This window comes from Lepisosteus oculatus, chromosome 7 (assembly GCF_040954835.1).
Source record: "Lepisosteus oculatus isolate fLepOcu1 chromosome 7, fLepOcu1.hap2, whole genome shotgun sequence".
NCBI lineage: Eukaryota > Metazoa > Chordata > Actinopteri > Semionotiformes > Lepisosteidae > Lepisosteus > Lepisosteus oculatus.
Genome location: NC_090702.1, coordinates 43,757,233 through 43,779,159, shown reverse-complemented (window position 1 = coordinate 43,779,159; position 21,927 = coordinate 43,757,233). Strand labels below are relative to the sequence as shown.

Sequence of the window (21,927 nt, the reverse complement as noted above, 5' to 3'; positions counted from 1 at the left end):
CAGTGACTGGTTGCATCTGCTGTTTATATTGATTAAACAATAAATGTTTAAATGTTTGCCTAATTATTTTTTATATTGTTGTGTTTTCAGTCCAGTCTTTTAGATAATGTAGCTCTTATGAATTTTCCATTATAACAAAGGAAAACCTCCTTTTATTTGTAACCTTTTTGGCCCCTCCACTGTGGTGGTTTCAAAAGTGTGGCTGGGTAGCATGTTCCATACCCCTACACCCTGTTGTGTAAAGAAATGTCTCCTGTTCTTAGATAAGAAAGCATGTCCCCTTAGTTCCAAATCTTCATTGGGTCCCTCTTTCACTTATATTCAGACAGTGGTCTTTTACAGTTTTATTTGTATTCTATACTATATTATATCTTAGTTATTGGGTATTTTGACATTTTGTACTTCAATACTTGTAATTTCTAGGAGACTTGCCAGTATAGTGACATTGTGCTTGAGTGTGTCAATGTGTTGTGTGCCTGATATGGGTACATTTTTAGGTCATCACAGGAACAGCTGAATACAAACAAAGCATGTATTGCTTGAGGTTTTGGTAGCTTTATCTGCATGCTGTACCTATGAGTTCATTGCATTGCTTGTAAGGATATGAAAGGCAATGATGAGGATAACAAAATTTAGGTTTTTGGTTCCTCTTCCTGTTCTTTTGCCGTTAGATAATTTTCTTCATTATCATTATTGTTGCTTTATGTAAGTGTTTTCTACATAGTAAATGCAAATAGTGATTCCAATGATTTTGTAGTTTTCTATTGGAACGCTTAATCAGGATTTGAATGAAGTGTCTCTTTGCAGCAGCATCACAGTCAGTCTGCAATCCCAGATATTGTTAGAATTTTAATGTCCCTTGTCCATTCTATAAGCAGACTTCTAATTGTCACTGCAACAGTAGTGGAGTGGCAAGGAGCTCACGCACCACAATTCTGTGTTGAATTCCAAAACTAGTGTGTTGGCAGCATGATATTGAGCATGTCATTTCTTTTAATTTAGTTTAAATAGTCTCAATTGAGACTAGAACCAGATTTTAACAAATAATTTGAGATCACTGTTTCCCCCATGATGTCCAGGTGCTTCATGACTGAATTGTCCCATTCTCCTTTTCCTCTAAGTTTCACCCTGTACTGAAAGACACAGTTATGATGGAGCTTTACCTTTAAGAAGCTGAAGATCTCATGCGACATGCTTTGTAAGCAACAGAAAAATGTGCATTGGGTGTCATGAACAATAGCTACCCTAAATGATGTGTTCTGGAGCTGTTCAGGGGTGACACAGTTGTGATACACCAACATTACAATGACATCTCTAATCTCTGATTGATTTGAATTACCTGAAGTTTTATCTTGTTTCCATACCATACCAAGTTTATCTGAACTGATTTTGTACTTCTCTCAATTTTATAAGATGCCATTCATATGATTCAGATCCAGATGATATTGCTCTGTTATGTGCTTTTAGCAAACCTTTTGCAGTGTCACATTAATTTCTACATAAAAACTCAGCCCTCAGCCATGATTTTTTCTAAAGTGTGTGAGTTTCCTTTTTATATACAGTACATAAAGTATGACACCTCTGTGTTAAGAAAGGGATGCAGATCAAGAATCTCCTTCTGTTCTCTTTTCAAAAATGCAAGTAAGACAAGGACTGTGATGACATTCTTAAGAAAGTGTTGGTAGATGTTGGCTGAAGACTCTTTTCTGCATTGCTTTCAAAGTCCCTCCCTGTACAGAGAAAGAATAATCTGTCACAGAAACAGAATGTGTGTCACAGAGAAAATAGCACGTATCTAGCAAGCTGCTCCTGTACACCAACACCTTGCCACATTTATCAGATTTACCATTGTAATTGTTTGGCTCTATTGTATTTAACTTGGGGGAAGCATTTTGTGTGGTAATCAAGCTTCAATTTGGATAGAACTGGATGATGCTGGCTTTGCCTCCTTAAGGTTGATTTTGGTCTTTTTTTTCTTGAAATGAGTTGGTCAGAAGGTAGACTGACATTTATGTCAATGGAGCGAATGAGTGACTGCACTGTGAGATATGATGAATGCTGGGAGCAAGCCTCTAAATCACACCTCTCCCACTGTCACAGCAAGGTGTGGAAAAAGGAAAGCCATACTTGCCCTGTCTCTAGGAAGTGGAGGATTGCAGTGCAAGCTGATTTATCTCTGAAGGCAGCAGGAAGCTGCTGTTTCATGCATGAATATTATCTAGAAGGAGTAACACATAAGTTTGTTTTCCTTAAGCTTCCCTTCAGATATACTTGGCTGTGTTTTAAATTTAAAAAAAATACAATGTGAATTTATCAAAGAGAATGTTTGTTATGCTCATCTTATATCTGTGCTAGAGTAATACAGAAATTGTCAGACACCGCATACGTCTTGCTTAAAGGTCTCCTTATTATTCATTGTGCATTCAGTGTGACCCCCATCTGTCAGCAGCGCATCCGTGCGCTCCAGCTGCTATTAGCGGATTGCAACATTACTGCTGGAACTGCATGAAGTTCTCATGGGGTGCAGTTACACAGATCTGAAAGCATAAGACATCTTAAAGAAACACCTCGGCTTCAGATAAGCTATAAACGAGGCCTGCACCACTTGTGTAGCTTTACAGCTGATGCCTGTGGTGCTGCCTTCACATCTTTTGAAGAATAAATTGATGCTGAACCTCATTGCCCTGTCTGGTTAACTGTGGTGTAGTTTATGTGCCAGTATCCCCACAAATATTTTAGATTGCTTCTCAGAAATTGTTTTGAGAATCCCAAGTATGGTTTAAATTTCGTATGTCCCATTTGTCTTAATGAATACTTTGACTGTTGGTATTTAAAAGAATGTTCTTTGGGAGCCATGCATAGCACTGGTAAAACATGAGTGTCATTCATGCTTGAATGTGCCACCATGTACGTTCATTTCAACACTCATGTTGCAGATGATGTCAATGTTTCTGTCTACAGGGTGGATGTCAGGGACAGGGTCTGTAGAGGAATTCCTATATTGTTTATTTGCATGGTATCATGGTCAGTGAAAGGTAGATTACAGCTTAAACGTGATGCCCATTCCTGGCATATCCTAACATTACTGAAAAAGTATTGTATTAAGGATGTCATGTTAAGCAAAATACATTATAAAGCTGTGGGTGGCCGTGATGACATAACTCAGTAAACATATTTTGGTGGAGTAAAAATAATAATTACAATCTTCTAGTCAAATAACTGTAAACAAACATTACCTTTTACTAAGCTCAGATCTCTAAAATCTTATTTTGACTAAGGATGTAAAACAATTTAAAGGCATATCTTTTTCATATAGCTTTTGTGGCATGTGAACTTTTATCCTCTGGTGTTCATTTAAAGTTATTCATTCCCGAAAGTAGGCTGAAATCCTGTTTTGGCACACTTTATACAGGCATGGCATAAACATAGTAGATTTGAGTCATCACGCAGTACTTTGTATTTTCTATTAAATCCTTTCATTCCAAAAAACACTGTAATTCAGACGAAATCAAATTGTCTTCAGTACCTGGAATTTGCCATCATTTAATATAAAATCCTGGCTTGGTTCCTAACACATTTTCAGGTTAATTCTCAAATTTAATAAGGCTTCATTATTGTGAGTTTTATTTGAAATGGATATACATTCTGCAAAAGTATTGTTAGCTTTAGGAACAATTTTATTTTAAAAAATTACTAATATTACTACTAGTGTTAGATGATCACTTCTAAAGTATCCTGTCACCAAGAGTTTGTGCTCCAACAGGTGGGTAAGATTGTGCTTTGAAAAATCCATTATGAAACATTTAACATTATGACAGTTGCAAGTATTATACAATATAAACCTTCTTGACAGTTAACAACAAACTGGCACATAGAATGCTTGCTTTTAGACTTCTTCACTCAATTCAAATTCTAGTCCCTTTCTAGGACTAGAAGTACATTTTAGTTTTATAAATGTCGAATGTTTTGGAGTGCTGCGTGTATGAAGAATAAAATTAGGGTACACTGTGTATGTGATCAAAGTAACAGATGATGAGTTAAATGATAGCAATTCAGGAAAACTGCTTGATTCTGTTGTAAAATGTGAAATGCAAATGCAGCAGAAATCTGAAATTATACACAAACTAAAATATTTTTGGATCTAAATGAAACTATATCAGTTTTATCACAGACAATTGGTCATTTACACTGAAGAAAATGACTATTTGGTCCCACTTCAATGCAATTCTAACAGGGTAGCTTGTGAAATAGCACTGAGTGTCAGACACATGGGCAAAATAGAAATTCTTTTGTCTTAGCAGCTGACCATACTGTAGTTCTCTGAACACGCGCAACAATTATTGAAAGACAGGTAAATAATACTGCTTTTTTAATAAATTCTTTCCTGTTCAGTTTCTGTGGAAAATAAAATGAGGTATTCTTCATCTTTGTGATTCAGGAAGCATAAGCAATCACTGCACCATTCTTTTGATGAAGATGAGTGCTGAACTGTTATTTAAGGGACATCTTTCCATCACCTCTATTAAATTACCATTCACTGAAACTGATAAGAGCCTCACAAAATTGTTGTTTCTATAAATGCATGTTTCATTGAGATTGTGAAATGCAATTTCTCTGCAATATAGATAATTTGTGAGATAGGAAAGGGAATTTTTAAACCTGTCACATTACTCACCACTTCATACTTTTGACCCTGCAAGGAAGGAAGATGAATTCAAGTTCCAAAAGTACCAAACAGAAGGCATAAGAAATCCAAGACATTGTTTCTGGTAAAAATTGAAATGAGGGAGATAAGTTCTTTGTCAGAACCCACTTGAGTTTTGATCCAATGCTCTATAAATCTTCTTTTTATAAAGTTTATAAGACACATGAGGCATCATCATACTGTGAGGACAGACTCTATTGGAACATAAGAAAGTTTGCAAATGAGAGCAGACCTTTCAACTCATTTAGCTTGTTTGGCTTTGTAGTTGCCAGTCGATCAGAGGATCTAATCCACCTATTTCTTAGAAAAAGTGGTGGTATTCGCTTCAACAACATCTGAGTTTCTTGTTCCAGATGCCCACAACCCTTTGTGTAATTAAATATCTCCTATTCTCCGTTTTCAGTTCACTTTCTCTTTGTTTCCTAGCTTTTAACCAGTTCCTTAATCTGTTTTAATGACTACTGCTACTGCTACTGCTACTGCTACTTTATTAGCCCTACTACTGCTACTGCTGCTACTACTACTACTACTACTACTTTATTAGCCCTACTACTGCTACTTCTTTATTAGCCCTGCTACTGCTACTGCTACTGCTACTGCTACTGCTACTGCTACTGCTACTGCTACTGCTACTACTTCTTTATTAGCCCTACTACTGCTACTGCTACTTCTTCTTCTTCTTTATTAGCCCTATACAATTTCTTACATTAGGAATTCGTTCTTTTCGCATACCCCAGCTTTTCTCCATGGAGACACAGACACAGACAGGGAGAGAAACTTGGGGTCAGAGCGCAGGGTCTGCCATTGTATGGCGCCCCTGGAGCACTTAGGGTTAAGGGCCTTGCTCAGGGGCCCAACGGAGTAGGATTCCTCTGCTGGCCGTGGCAACCTTCCAGTCACAGGCGCAGATCCTTAGCCACAGAGCCACCACTCCGCTCCGCTACTATACTCTAGTAGCTGTAAACAATTGCAGTCTTACAACTTTCTGTGCTGGTCTTGCCTGTATCATTTTGAGATTGGTGACCTCTAAAGAAGGGCCAGGTTGCTTTTGTGAGGGGTATTGGACCAGGTGTCACTCTTCCCTCTGGTCCAGAATTTCCACACCAATGTCCCTTTCTTGTAACTGGGGAAAATATACTGTAGTGTAGGGGACAATAAAATGAGGTCCTGACTTTTTGGTCATTAAAAATCCAATTGCACTTTTCGGGTCACTTTGTGGTATCCTAGCTAGGCTTCTCTGTAGGCTTTCACAGTCTTTCCTCTCGCTTCATTCCCTGTTTCTCGCTTCTGTACCCGATTAGCACATAATGCTTGCCATGCATCTCCCAGAGTGGGTACTGTACTTTAGTTATGGATGAAGTGGACTCTTTCTAAAATGCACAGTGATTTTGGGGTCATTTGGGCTGATAAGCACCACATATATGCAATTTTGTGTTATTATTAGTATCAAATAACGAGCTGTTTCAAACCTTATTGTCTTATTCCCTTCATTCCCCTCCACAGAAGGGGAAGTCATTCTGTGCCTGTTTTTAGCATTCTAATTCTTTTCTCAAATTTTAACAATCAGACAAATTTGTTTCAAGCTATGAAGCAATGAGTAAAAACCTTACGTGTAAACCAATGTACCATGGAATCCCCTTTCTGCACACATGTATGTATGCAGGTAATTTTGGTTTAATAATACTTGTACGTAAAGCATTCAGTTACACATCACATTGTACTAAGGGGATTTCTCTGATGGCAGAAGCCTATTCTGAACTACGTTCTTCATTTTAATCAACCAATTATGGTTATATCACATATTCAGGAACTGAGTGATTCCAGGAAAACAGATTTACTGTAAAATCATTTTGGGGGGCAGGGGAACTGTTCTTACAACACAGGAAAAGAAAAATTGTAAATATTTTACTGGTCTGGCTGTTTATTAATTGGCATACAAAAAATATTACAGACTGAAGAGGCGCTGTAGTAAGAACATCTGTATTCATTTCATCAGCATGCTGTTTTGTGAATTAAAGTGCAGCATAGCTATATTCTGTGTAAGCCCTGGTATGTTGATTTTATTTTTATGAGTAATTACAAAGTTCAAGTTAATACAGAATCTGAAAATATATTTTGTGTAAACACCATCTGTTGAGGAGAGAACTTAATGGTTATTTATGGTTTCTGAGACTTTTTTTTATAGTTTATAGTTTCCATTCATTTTCTTTGCTCTTTTTTCATTCTTCACAAAGAGCAGAGACCGAGAAACACATCTGCTCAATCTTATTTACAGCAATTGCAGGTAATATAAATTAATGACAAATTATGAAATAAGAGTTTAGTTTTAAAATTTCTTGTGTATCGTGTACAAAAAAGAACACGGTCAGGTTTAGGTCATCTATAGTATTTCACGCTTTAGCCTCTGTACGTAGACAAATACTAAAATACATTGGTGAATTAATGTCGTGCTCTTAAGGAAACTGAAAGTTTATTTCTGCCGACCAAAGTAGCTGCTGAAAAATGTGTGATAGACTGATTTGAAAGAAAGATTTCTTCTTAAAGGACAGCTGTCTCTTTTATTAGCTTTGTTACAGATATACATGTTCCTCTAAAGGTTTTGTTTTAAAAATGTATAGTCTGGGTGAATAATAGAGGGCTGCTTAAAGATGTAAAATATTTTTTTTCTTAAACTCAAAAGCTGTTGTGAAATCTGTAGCCCTGGAATCGTAAGATTGAATAAATGTATTAAGACATTTGCCAGTCTTCCTGAAGCATCTGTTACTGCATGCTGGTGATTTTGAAAACAATATTTATTCATGTGTCATGAAGATTAAAGTGGCTTTGAATTCTAGACTATTTCAAATCATTTCATTCACTGTAGCTTGACTTTGAAATATCTTATTGCATTAATTTTTTGCCCTTGGATATTCTCTGTGTTTGAAGAAACATGTAAGCAGTAGTACAGATGAAATTATGGAAATATTTATGAAATGTGAATACTCCAAGATAAGTAACTTCCTTCAGACATGCAAGTTCCTCGCAGGATGATGATTCAGGGCTGTATCATCTTAAAAGTAATTACATATGCATTGGAGCAACTTAAAATGAAATTGAAAGGGAAGTAAAAGGATGAATCTATGGTTCTGAAATGTATCCCTAAGTGTTTAATGTGCATTGCAGGAGTAGTAGTCATAATTCCTATTTCCTGCTACTACTAAAGCATATAAATAAATCATCTGCAGTAACAGCTTGAACTGATTACGCTAACCTCATGCTACACTTCCTTAATTAAATTTGAATTTTTTCTTACTTGTTGAGCTAATGTGTGCTAACATGACACTACATAATACAGTTTAAAGCATGGTATGTTTAACTATATGTAGTGCATTATATGTAATGCAGCTACCCACCTGAACTACTACAACCTTTGGGTGATACAGTATTTGATTCAAGCTTAACATTCGACCCACATGTGTATCATATTGTCAAAACATCTTTTTTTCACCTCAGAAATAGCACTAGACTACACCCTATGGCTCACTAACTGTGGCTGAAAAGCTGATCAACACATTTGTTTTCTCCTGAATTGACTACTGTGATGCTCTACTTGCTGGGGTATCTAAATCCACATTGAACAAACTCTGTCCAAAATTCGGCAGCCAGAATCCTGACCAGGTCTCGTGCAAGTGATCATATTACTATCCTGGAGTCCTTGCACTGACTTCCTGTCAAGTTTCGTGTCGACTTCAAAATCCTCATGCTCACTTATAAGGCTCTGCATGGCTTGATACCTCAGTACCTATCTGATCTATTATCACCCTACTCCCCATCTCACAACCTTCGCTCCACTAATTCTGGTCTCCTAACTGTCCACCCAAGCCTGTCTGCACTCTATGGGTGACAGGGCCTTCTCCTGTTATGCCCCTAAGCTCTGGAACTCTCCCCCCAAGGATATCAGAGAGTCACCTTCTCTAAACTCGTTCAAATCCAGACTCAAAACCTTCTTTAAAAATAAAATAAAGTTAATTGTTTGTTTATTGTTGTTGTTAGTTATGTAAACGGCCACATGAAGTACAGGTAGCTAAGTGGTACTTAGTTAACCACATATCACACTTGAAGAAGGCTCCACAGCTGAAACGTTGTGTTTTCTTTCTTCTCTTTTCAGCATGGAATAAACCTATTACTCGTTCCTTTGCACCCCAAGGTTTTGCAATTTAGACTGAAGCTCAAGTACAGTACCATCTTCAGTCTTGTCACAGTTAAGATGAATTAAATTTTGAGTCACCCCCATTTTTATGTCAGAGATGCAATTTGATAGAATAGAGACAGCGACATCAGTGTCAGGTTTGGTATGGATATATATTTGAGTATCATCGGCATGGAAATGGTAGTTGAGGCCATTTGATCTTAAAAGCTGACCAAGTGAAAACATGTAAATGCTGAAAAGTAGGGGATCCAGTATCAAGCCCTGAGGAACACCAGACTTAACGAATCCAATTCCAGACCTAAATCCACAAGAAAGACAAAGTGACAGAGATCAGTGAGGTAAGACTTGAACCATTTGAGAGCAGTGTCAAACTCCAAACACAGTCTCAAGACAAGAACGTTGTCATGGTCAACAGTGTAGAAAGCAGCACTGAGATCAAGAAGAATGAGGATAGAGAGAGAACCAGAATCAGAAGCTATTAGAACATCATTAGTAACTTTGAACAGGGCAGTTTCTGTGCTGTGAAGTTGACGGAAGCCAGATTGGAGGGGTTCAAAAAGGTTATGTACAATGAGGTGGTTATGTAATTGAAATGAGACAGCACATTCTAGAATTTTTGCAAGAAAGGGTAAGTTGAAGATGTGGTGAAAATTGTTTAGATTGTCCAGAGCCTTGTTAGGCTTTTTTTATATGTGGGTAGTGTTAGCAGTTTTGAGGACCATTGGTACAACGCCAGTGCTCAAGGATTCATTTATTATATTGAGGACAATGGGGCAGAGAGAAGTGAAAAAGGACTGAAATAAAATGGTGGGAACGGGATCTACTATAGATGTGGTGGATTTCATGTGTATAACTAGTTTACTGAAGGATGCAGAGCCAAGAAGAGAGAGGTTGGAGAGAAGGGACCAGAAAAGTATGACAGGCAGGGAGGAGGTGTGAAAGTGACATGCGTTGTGGAGAGAATGTGATGCCAGATGTTGTTGATCTTGGAGCTAAATACATTTAAAAATATGTTGCAAAGTTGCGATGAGGTACTGTAGGTAATGTAGTGGAGGCAGTTTGGCTTGAGCAGTCTGTTGATGGTGGAGAAAAGATGTCTGGGGTTGTTATGGCTATTTTCAATGATGTGAGAGAAGTAGATGGATCTAGCAGACTCTAGCGTATCCTTATATTCAGGCAAATAATCTTTCCAAGCCTGATAATGTACATTTAGGCCAGAAAGACTCCACCCATGTTCAAGTTTCCGGGAGACTGCCTTCATAGATCGCAGATGGTCAGTGTACCAGGGGGCAGAGCGAGAAAAAGAGATGGTGTGAGTTTTTAGAGGGGCAAAGGTGTCAAGGGTAGATAAAAGGGCACTATTAAGCAAATGTGTTTTGTCCTCTAGGATCAGAGGTAGAGAAACAAGATAAGGAGGATAAAACAGAATTAGCCAGAACCTTGGCTGATCAATCAACCACCAGTTGCAGAAATTTACAGAGCATGAGGGGGATGTGTTGGAACAAATGAACCTGTGTTTTTGTATTCTTCTGGTTGGCGCCATCTAAGTTGCTACTTTGGTGTATGACCATCAGTATGATTCATATGCTATAGACACACATGATGAATGTTTAAAAAGATCTCAACTCACTTATTTTCTATACTACCTTTGTCTCTGTGTGATATATGGTATTTCTCTGTGCATCTATATAGAGTGTTCATGTACAGTAGTGTCTATACCGTGTTTACCTCCCTCCTTCGGTGTACTGCAAATTACAAGATTATTGTAGAAAAGAGAAAATAGGTTTTAGTTTGAGTAAAAAAAATTATCTGCATAACGCTGGTGATCCAAAATATTTTCTCACTCTCCGCTGGGCTCTTAATATATAAGCCTAATATGAATCTAAATCTGTTAAACTGTCATCCAGGGCTACAGCTATTGTCATCAAACATTGTTATCTTGCCCCTTGTTTGAATTTAAATCAACATTTTGCACTGTGTCCTTCTGATTCATTATTATAGTGTTATAAACTCAGAATTAATTAAACCTGACAGAATGTATTCATATTGCCCCCATCTTCCAATAACTTCAAGACTGAGGTCCCAAAGCTTAAGATGGTTGTGTGTTAAAGATGATTAAGAATAAGAGTTCTGAGATGTTTGCATTTTATGAGTCACTTAAACAGTTTCCATGATGAATATCTCACAGCACATTTTTAAATTGACGTACACAGTGCCTTTCATCCTGGAGTTGACACTGTTGAGTACAGTTTGTAAAATTGAAGTTACACATTATAGTATTGTGAATTAGAATGCTCAGATTTGGTATCTCTTGGTCTGTCTATTAGAGTTTTGTCTCCCTTTTTATTCTTTGATCAGTGTTATTCCTTAAGCATAATTTGGAGAAGTTAACTATTGAAAGAATATTGACAGATCCTCTTGAAAAACAGTGTATTTATCAACTTAATTTTATCATTTCAAATAACTATTTATACTTAAATACTGAATTTGAAGTACATTGAAATTAAATACGTTTTTATGATTTTCATTTTTCCCAGTTATGTTGCTCACTCAGTAATAGCATTGTACAGGCTGGGAGCAGTAATACAGTACTTTGTAATGGTTCACAGAGCCAGCTCTTTAGGGTATTAATATATTGCCCTTCAGAAGAGTAATACATTCAGTCACCTTGAGGTCATTGCCAGGGACAATGAATTGAAATTCAATTTAGTTTAATGTTGTCTGCAGTGAACTAAACCTTGGAATAAACCTCAAAGTTATTTGAGTCATTTCTTTAGGAGTCAGGAGAAAGCAGTTTGGTTTAGCATTATTTTAAAATATATTAATATAAACGCAGAAATAAAATATGAATGTCTGGAAATTGAATCGCTACAGAATCTTTTTCTAAATGAAATTGGAACTTCTGATCCAGGGGAAACCTGTACCCAACACCAAATCTGGTCAGGGGTCCCAAATAATCAGTTTCCTAAAAACATTTAAATTGGGTCTGTACAAGTCACTTATGATGACATGTTAGAGTATAGAACTTAGTGTGTTACATGAAATGTTTGTGCCACACTCTTTGTGTTCCATTGCACCTTTATTAATAATCTGCTTGTACAGTATTTGACTCTGAGCAGCACATTCATATTCTTCCCCTTTTGCCATTACTTCTCTTTAATGTTTAGGGAACAGAAGTGTATCTGAATGAATGTAGTTAGGTATGACAAGTATTTTTTATACATGATTAATGTTTATAGGATGCAGTACCTCTTTTGTGGCAGTGTTGACCTAAACATGTCTACAAAGGGACAAGTAAAGGTTTATTCCATGCTGAAAACAGAAGAAAAGAAACGCAACGTTTCGGCTTCTTCGGATCAAGGGTGAAGGCTCCACAGCCAAAACCTTGTGTTTCTTTTCTTCTCTTTTCAGCATGGAATAAACCTTTACTTTATCCTTTGCAGCCTACGCATGCAGATGCAGCTACCTACTTGAACTAAAAATGTCTAAACGTATAGAATCAAGTAATAGGTTTATTCCATGCTGGAAAAAAAGAAGAAAGAAAACGTTTCTGCCATGGAGCCTTCTTCAGGTGTGAGAGAGATAAGGCAGTAGGCAAAGGTAATGGAGCAGGAGAACAAAGGCTGAGAGAGAGAAGGAGCGAGAGGCGGGAGCAGGGGACAGAAAGAGAGGCCAATCAAGAGGTGCGAAGTCAGAACAGGTGTAGAGAGGTGTGAAATAAAATCTCCAATGAATGGAGAAAATTTAGTAGAAAAGTAGTCTGTCGTTAAGAGAAGGGGGAAGGTGTGATCCTAGCTGCAGGATAATTTTGGTTCCGGTGGTCCTTCTGATGTATGAGTTCGGAAAACCGTCTTTGAGAACACAGATGGAGAGATTAGAGTCGTCATGGCCATCAGAGGTGAAATGAGAGCAATGGGCTTGGAGAGATCTTTAATCTTCACAGCCCTAGCATGTTCTCTGTATCAATCTCCGAGTCTCCTTCCTGTTTCTCCAATGTACGTGGCTGGGCATTCACTGCAAGACATACAGTAAATAAGGTTGTTGGAGGTATATTATATATACATTATACATTATACATTATATATGTCTGAACATATAATAGGCAGGACATTGTATGTACTCTTTACACCTTTTTCAGTCTACATTAAAACTTATTGCAGCTTGCTTAAAATAAATACCAAGATATTCGCCCAAAGATCTCTCCAGGGCTGCGCTTTACATAGTTTCCCTTAGCTGGCTGTTGAAATTTATCATCAAAACGAATTGTTCTCCGCAAGAATGAATCAGTATTCCTTAAGTGACATTACACTGACGTTTACGTTTTTAGGAACAGGCAAATAAGCAGTAAAAAACATTCTAATGCACAAATATGTTTAAACAACTTGGATACAAACATATTACAAGTTTAAAATTATTAACATAGATTATCCCCATGAGCTTTAAAGTATTTCATACACTAAAAATATCCACCATAAATATCTTTAAATATATGCAACATGTATTTGAAACATCTTGCAGCATGTTACCTTAACAAAATGTTTTTTCTGGGTTGCATAAGAAAGCTCTTAACACAGAATCCGAGCGATTTTGTATTTCCCCTGGTAAACAGAGATCAGATTAGTGAGCTGAGATCTTTAAATTTGGTATTGTAGTGCCAAAAAATCACTTTTTTTCAAAAGATTTTTTGCAATAATTCTCCATGTCCCTGTTAGATAAACACTTGGATTTCTTGTGATTGTTATTGACCACAAAAAGGGAGACATACGTGTCCTATGTAATCAGCTTCATCGGAGCTTCCTGTCGTCTAGTGCTGATATTGATTTCATCCCTTTTCTGTATTTCATGTCGTAGCTGACAGACTGATTTCAAAAGCACAAAGCCTTCTTCAATATCATCTTACCCTGTTTCAATAGCCATTCACATTCTCTGATCGAAAACAATTATTGATAGTGTTAACCTGTAAAAAACAATCAGTGCAACCATTACTCTTTCATGCTTGAAGAATTCCCAGAGATACGAGGGGTTAAAACAACAATTAGTGTTCCAGATTTATAGAAAGCTTCAAAGGTTGAACTGTGTTAATAATGCTTAGTATTCTTATTCTGAAAAGATAGTGTTTGGAATCCATTTACATTTCAGTGGTCATAACCACCAATGCCATGATGACATTGCAGTTCACTTTGTGCATCAATGTTTTCGTGGTTCTGGGTTTGATACCAGACTGGGTGGAAATTGCATGTTCTCCCCATCTTATTTTCTTACTCTTTTCTGGTTTCTTGCAGCTTCCCAAGATATGCTGGCTAGGTTAATTGGTGTCTGTAAATTGTTCCCTCCTGTGCGTGGCCTGCAATACTCTGGTTGCCCATAAAAGTATTGCCACCTTCTGGCCTGTTCTTCTGGTATAGGGTCCAGTTTGTCATGAGCCTTACAAAGAACAAGTGGCTTGGTGACGATGGATGGGCGGTCATTATTTGCATTGCTGCACCTTACAAATTTAAAACTAGACTGTAATTGATGGTTTGCATTTAATGCGAAGCCCCATTTACCTGCCCCTGTTTGGGCTTACAACTAATTTTGATGCTGTCAGAGATGAGTATTTAACAGCACTGAAGATCTAAAAAGTGTATGAGGCTTTAGATCATCAAATGCTTGAGGTGCCTTGTTTGAAGGTCCTGTGCGATAAGAATCCGTGATAATGGCAAAGTCTGTTGCACATCCTACTTTAGATCTCCATGTAATGGAATGTCTCAAAGATTACTTAAAACGAATTAACCTGAAAGGTGTTTTCCGGTTTGGGTGGTGCAGTGGATAGCGTTGCTGCCGCGCAGCACTGTGTCTCCGGGTTGAGTTGCTAGGGTGCTATCTACGCGGAATTTTCCATATTTTCCCTGTGTTTACTTGGGTTTCCTCCAACAGTCCAAAAACGTACTGTGAGGTTCGTTGGCTTCTGGGAAAATTGGCCCTGGTGTGGGTGCGTTTGTGTCTGTTTGTGTCCGTATCCACTCCAGGGCGTACTGCCTTGTGCCTAATCATTGCCAGGATTGGGTCTGGCCTCCCCAGGGCCCTGCATTGGAAGAAGTGATTAGAAAATGGATGGATGCAAAGTATTGTCCAGTTAGTACTATTAGAGTAAAGTGAGAATGTAGCTTTTCCATTATGTGATCTTAAACAAAGATTTTGATCTACGTCTCATTCCTGGTGTGCACTAACTGTACAGAGCTGTAAGGCAAATGTTAAGGAACAGGGTGGTGCGATTCAAACAGGTCTGTTTTTTCATAAGCAATGAAATCTGACAAATTGGTTAGCAAGTTATCAGGTTACTGAAGTTTATCTTGACACAAAATTCTTTGGTTAGTTTTGCAATGTGTGTTTTGCTGATTTAAAGAAATTCCTGTAACACAAAACAGGGAGCCCACAACAGACCCCCCCCCCAAAAAAAAATCTTAAACTATACTGTGCTGCTATTGTTAAAAAAGAAACCGTTATAGTTACAGTCCTACTTAATTGACTATAAATGTGATTTAATTAAGAATGAAGAAATTTATGGTTTCATTTTGAGGAAGAAAAAGTCCCATGTAGTTGCCAAACTAAGAACAAGGAGACAGGGGGTGTAAGTGATCTCTGTTTCAGACAACTAATGGTTTGTTCCTGTTCATCTAGAGATCAGTCATGTTAACAAACACCATCATTAAAAGGGATTTTCCTCTCATGCAACTAGCAAATACATTGGTGTTGAACTCTTAAATTGAGAATACTCTTTTCAGAATCAAGGGGGCAGGCACTTTTTGGATGATCTTTTGAAACTTTTTCATATTTCATTGTTGTTTTCAGTATTTTCTGGAGAGACCATTCACTTTATGATAGTAGAGCTACCTTTCAGTTTTTGTTTTCTTGAGTGCTGGATCAGGGAGACCAATTCTGGATTTTTTTTAGCGGATGGTCAAGTTCATCAGAAGATTGCCTAGTTACAGAAAGTATTTAGTAGTTGTTCTGTGAAGATTAGTGTGAACAATGGATCTACAGCATGTGGTAAGTTCAGATGTGCTTCTTTATTAAAAATAATTAACAAGTCTTGTTTTGTTCTTAGACCAGTAACTAACAAAAAACAGGACACATTTTTCATAAAACATGGTGGTCTGTATTCGATCGCTTGCTTAACACAGATGGGCAACAAACAGACATGAATCTTGCTATGTATGTGACCTCCAACCTTCCCAGTCATTTTTAGGAGGAGAAAAAGAAAGTCTTACTGACTTGGGGTTGTGCTCTGCACTATATGTATTAAAACATGATGGCTTGTACAAATATATAATTTTTTTTAATTTTTTTTTTTTTTGCGTGCGTAGTATTTACTCCCCCAGGTTAAGGTGTGTTATTTTAAGTCATGTAAGCCTCTGAATCTTGTTCTGACCAAAGCAGCTGTTACGAAAACCACTAACGCCCTCTGTTGTTCAGTTTTAGATTCACAGCTATGGTCTAAAACAATGCAAAAAGAACTATAGGTTAATAATTCAAGTCACTACTTTCATTTATTTGTTTACAGAGAATTTTGAGAAATACTATTATTGGTATGACAATTGTCTGTTCTTTACAAGATAAGAATAGGACATTTTTTTTTTGTTTAGTACATTCAGTCAAACTATATGCCTGAAGAACAGGGCCCTTCTGAGAGAGATGTAGGAAGTGAAATATGATCTGCTGTTTCCATTCTTTTCAAAAAAGGATAAAATTATCAAAGCTTTTACACCTGCTCTTCTAAAATTATTTTCTCTCACTATGTGTTGCTTCTTGTAGTTTATCTATTTGTAAAAATAAGACCCATCAAAAACAACAATATTGAATGTAGCCATTAAAGCCAAGTATAATATTAAACTTTCGAGAACACCACTCAACCACACAGAAAACCACCCACAGAGAATTATGGTAAAGTATAATTATGCCTTACGCTGGTGTATCACATTGGATAGTCAAAAATGATTTATCAAGTACTTTATATTTTATAGCTTAGTTGTATCCAGGCTTAAAGTACAGGATGTAAAATATGAAGACACTTTATCGGTCTGCATTCTCCGAGAGCCCTAAAAGCATTCTTCCTTTGCTATACAGAGCAATTATTTATGATTTGAAAGCACTCCTAATGTCTTCTTAATATTTTGCATTATAAAGTATACTCAGGTGGTGCTGGTTTGTCAGGAATTAACTGTAATTCAGTGTTTTTTCTTACAGTATTAAAAGAAAATATTAAATTATCAAGTGGTAGTTTGCTCTTGATTTTTGTTTTACTTGTGTGTATTTTCATTTTGTTTTAAAGAAAAAGCTATTAAAGGGACCACATTGTCTTAAGATTGTTGTTTTTGATTGTGGGCCAAGTGTCACGCCCTCTGCAGCCAGAGGGCGCTCCTTCTCTGTCCTGTCCCTAGTTTCCGGTCTGCTGTCCTTCCTGTCCCTCTCTTTCCCTTGGGCTATATATTTCCGGGTCTTGCACTCTGTCCTCGCTCAGCATTGATGTTCGGATGTCCTGAGACCCGCCTAGCACCAGGGCGCCCCACGTCCGCTCCCTGAGGGCATAGGTTTCTATACGGCATTCCTGAACTCTTTGCACTAATGAGCCCGGGCCTTTTTCCCGTCTCGCCGCTACACATATGGTCTTTTTCTGCTCTCCTGCTCCCCACGGTTAGTCCCTTTGGACGTCCGTGACACCAAGTCCTGTAAGAAGTGAAGACCGAATATCTCTGTATTTTGAATTTTCATTTGATCTGTTCCATTCTTCACCTGGAAACAAACTGTATCACTAGGATGTGGCACTTTTTGACATTTCAAGAATTATGTTTGCCAGGCAATCGTTTGCTCCACATAACCAATTAATGGAATGCAGAAACATACAAATAGCTTTCCAATTGCACTTATCCATTTGATAAGTAACTTGATAGTAATAAAAATATGATTATTATTTAAGCAGTTTCTCTTTTTGTAAGCGATGAACAAGACATCCAAATCAAAGTATGAACTTGTTGCCTGAACTGTCATTCACATTTCCTTTTTGAAAATGTGAGAGAAGCTGAAGACTAGTTTGGTCTTCAGCCTGGAAAGTCCAGATTTTTTTTCAGCTTATGACTTTACCTCTAAATGAATGGTGGGATGAACCGCTGAACTAGGCCTTCAGTGTGGAAACACTGCCTTTTATCCAAGCTATTGGAATAGTTTCTCATCTTAGGATTTCCAGGACCCTATACAATACTCCCTGTGTTTGACATGTATTAACTACAGGTTTTAGGGATGTAATGGATAAACTCCTTTTAGGAACCTGAGCAGAATTGGATTTTCTGAGAGCTGTGAAGTAGCACAGTGTGGCATTAGCAAGGACTGTGATTAGATCTCGGTGAGATGCAGAGCAGCACGCATTGCAGTACCTCGCGTAAATTGAGAGGGTTTAGAAATTCTGCTTTTCGAATCTGGAATGTAAAAAATAACAATGAATTCAACACATCTGCGAAACGGTTTCTTTGCTAAGGTTACTTTTTTTTTGTTTGAAAAATCAAAAATGTGTTTGGATCAGTAGTATTAAAAACGGGTTACTACCACCTGTGATTGTCTTTTTAAAATGTGTGGTTTTATACACTCTATTTCTTGATTGCATTTATTACTACATTAACCTGTTATTTTAAAGTGTCAAAGGTAAAAAAAAATGTGGACAGTGTTTACAGTGCAGTTGTTTAATTGTTTCCTCCCATTATAATAAGAACACACCTTGCTTAACAGCTCTGTTAGCTAACTCGCAAAATAAGGAATGTCAGTCATGTGGCAAATATAGTGTACTTTGTGTCCATAGAGATCTATCTTGTAGGTAGTGTTTACATGGATTGTAGTTGCCAGAGGACACACTGTACGTTCATGTACAGCTTAAGTACACTGTCACTTTTTTCTCTTTTTTAGGTTCCTGAAAATAAAGGCAGTAATTAATCTTAAAAAGCCCAGTATTGGAAATCTGGTAAGTACTTTTTGAATAAAATCTGCATGTATTCAGTGAGTGTTACAGACTTTGATATTTCCCACACAGCTTTGTGCTCCTAGGAATTGAAAGATATATGTATAAACCAAGGATCCACATTTTGTGGCCTTGTGAAGTGACAGGATGATTTTGTTTTTTTTATGTTTCAATGTGCATTAGAGTTGTGATACTTTCGCATTGAATAAAAAAGCCATAATGCTCAGTAACATCATGTGAAAATAAATTCTCTACCATATGGATGTCAAATGAAAATGTTTTCTCGGGCGTTTATTTCCATTACGGTGTTCTTGAAGAGCACTTTTTTTCTCCAAATTCATAAGTAACATCTAGACGTTAACAAACCGGAACGGTTTTGTTTTTCAAAAAAAGTTTTTGTTTCCAATTACAGCATGCTGTTTTACACAGACAAACTGCCCTTGTGTAGTGCAGCAGTGAGGAAATATCAATCAGCACTAGAAATAGCTCTAATAACCTGTCAAATCATGTCAGGATATAAAAAAAAGTTAAAAATAAGAGGAGATATCTGCAGCCAGTGGCACACTTAGCTCATAAGTACAAAAGGGGATGGGAAGAGAAGAACCTGGAACTGTCCCTACATTTCAGCCTACCTGCTTAGGAAGAGCTCTGAGTGCCACACTGTGGTCAAGATTTTAACCCTTTCCTTTCTGCAGTTTGACCTAAAGAAGCAGGAAAGTTCCTCTCACTCAGTGGAGGCCAGTTCTGGTCCCGGAGTGCTGCTGGCTGTGTAAGTATGAATTTAATCAACAGTTTAATCAGGTTTCAGACCTGGAACCAGTGCTTTGTTTGTTCACTCACGCAAAGTATCGGTTCCATAAAGTAATTTGACACTCTGGAAGGAAAGCCAGCAGCCCCTGTATCTCTACAAGGTCTTGTTCAAGGTCCCCCACAACTGCTCTCAAACACAGGAAAGAAAAATTTAATATTCTAGTTTTAATCACAAGACTGGGGCTCTTCCTGCTGAAGGTAGCGAGCTATGGTCTTCACAGGGATAAGGTTAACTACAATCACAACAAAACAAAAACTAGAATTTTATATGTAAAAATCATATATTAAACCATGGCCATCCATTATAGACTTTCAGTGGAATACAATTAAAATGTCATTGTATTCCACTGGTTAGATTAGGTAAAACCATCATAAAGAGTTAAATAATACTTTATCTCTAATAGCTGTTTGGCTCATAGTATATGCATTTTTTTTTTAGTTATACTGTTTTTAAAAGATACACTGATCTTTTTAACTTAATCACTCCCTATACACAGCTCTGTGTGGCAACCCACCATTTCATGACCAAATAAGGCTATTGAATGTGATTATTAGTACTTTAGGATCAGTTGTTTTGTGCACTCCCAGACAGATGGAGACTGCACTTCAAATATTATTAATTTGTACGACATGTTTGTGGCATTTTTGTGAAGCGGGTCCTCAGAGCACCAGAGTTAAATGTAACTGTTTCTTACAACAGTGTGGTTACTGAAAATGGCTGTATAGATCAGTGCATCCCTATAGTAATATTACATAACATTATAAGCAGAAAGGGGCTTATTAAAATAGACTATTGTTACCTTAAAGGAATGTTGTTCTGTATCAGGCACAGGCTTAGTTCATTTGAAAATGCACCGTCATATAAGACTTAGCCTTTGTTGAAATATAAAAAAGTGTCTTTCATTTTAAGACAATTTAATACGATTTCATAATCATTATTTTATCTGTTTTATTTTTCTTCTGTTTTTATAAACATTAATAAAATCTGTTCTTGTCCCTTTAGATCCAGAAAGCTGTAATGATCTGACAGACATCTTAAATGCCAGCATTCTTCTCATGCTCCTCTTCGTCATTTGGTGATCTTCCCCAGGAAGCTGGTTTCATATGGTGGTTTAGATTTATGTTCCCAGTGTCTAGCACCATTTGAAATCAGTGTTCTTGGAGAAAGAATAGCAGCTGTGTGATTAAAGTGTGCACATATGTTTTTCAATCTTCTTAGCGTGCTCCATTTGTCATTGCAGATGCACTTTGTTAAATCCCAAATATTTGTGCTGAACAGTCTTGCCTTTCTAAATCCTATGATTTTAATTTTAGCAAAAATAATCTGGATTTGGCAAATGCTGTACAGTGTGTGGAATGTTGGTGGAATTACCCAAATGGATAGATCTTTATATGTTATATTCTTTGGAGTTTTGTATCGTCATGTCATTAAAAAGTATCCACTATTTTTCAGTTGTTTTATTCTTGAAAAGAAGGAAATATTTATCAGCTGACACCCACAAGGGCTTCACACTAGGAGGGATTGTTTATAGCTATGTGATGACCCTGAGCAGATCATTAACCAGAACACACTGTTCCTCCAAGGCAGTGCTAGAACTGATACAATAAATGGCTCCCTTTGCCAAGGTATGCCTTTGAAAGTTACTGCTGTGTTTTTACCACCAGAACGGTTGAAAAGCCCCTGAATCTGGCGCATTCTTCACAAAAGTCAGAGGGTTTTGTTTCAAATAACACCCAAGGCTGCAATGTGTTAAAATGTTTGTCATAGAGCAGAATATAAACCACTTGGACAGATAGTGGTGAGAATTTAAATGTAGTATTTGCTTAATTTTATGTATCAACTAAGGTGAGGACAATACTCTTCTTCTTCAGTATTCTTTATCTAAAGTAATCTGTTTAAAAGGCACTTCTTCGTGTAGGCACTTCCTCCTTCTTCTTTTTTCCCCAGTTTCACCCCTTTTGAAGGATGACTGATTTCCTCTGGTGTTCAGAGTCCACAATGTTTTCTAGCACCATTTGAAATCGGTTATAATGACAGGGGATAAATTCATCTGCTTGAAATCTGGGTTTACAATGAAGACTCTGAAATGTACCAGTATACAGTATTTCAACCTAAGGGTTTCGTTTTAATAGCAACTGCTAAATGGATTATTGATGTTTACATTGAGTTGATATATTTGATAATCAATCAATTACTATGCCATGCATTTATTTACAAACATAACAGGTTTAAGTCTG

The 21,927-nt window shown here is 37.2% G+C and overlaps 1 long non-coding RNA gene across 2 annotated transcripts in view; it reads left to right on the top strand.

The window, feature by feature from the left end:
- LOC107077993 (uncharacterized) overlaps positions 1-21,136 on the top strand; it is a 99,831-nt gene extending 78,695 nt beyond the window's left edge. For both annotated transcript variants that reach the window (XR_011190094.1, XR_011190093.1), the window contains 3 exons: positions 18,828-18,882; positions 19,575-19,648; positions 20,693-21,136. This is a non-coding gene — a long non-coding RNA (uncharacterized lncRNA). The remainder of the gene's footprint in view (positions 1-18,827; positions 18,883-19,574; positions 19,649-20,692) is intronic.
- The last annotated feature ends 791 nt before the right edge of the window (positions 21,137-21,927 follow it).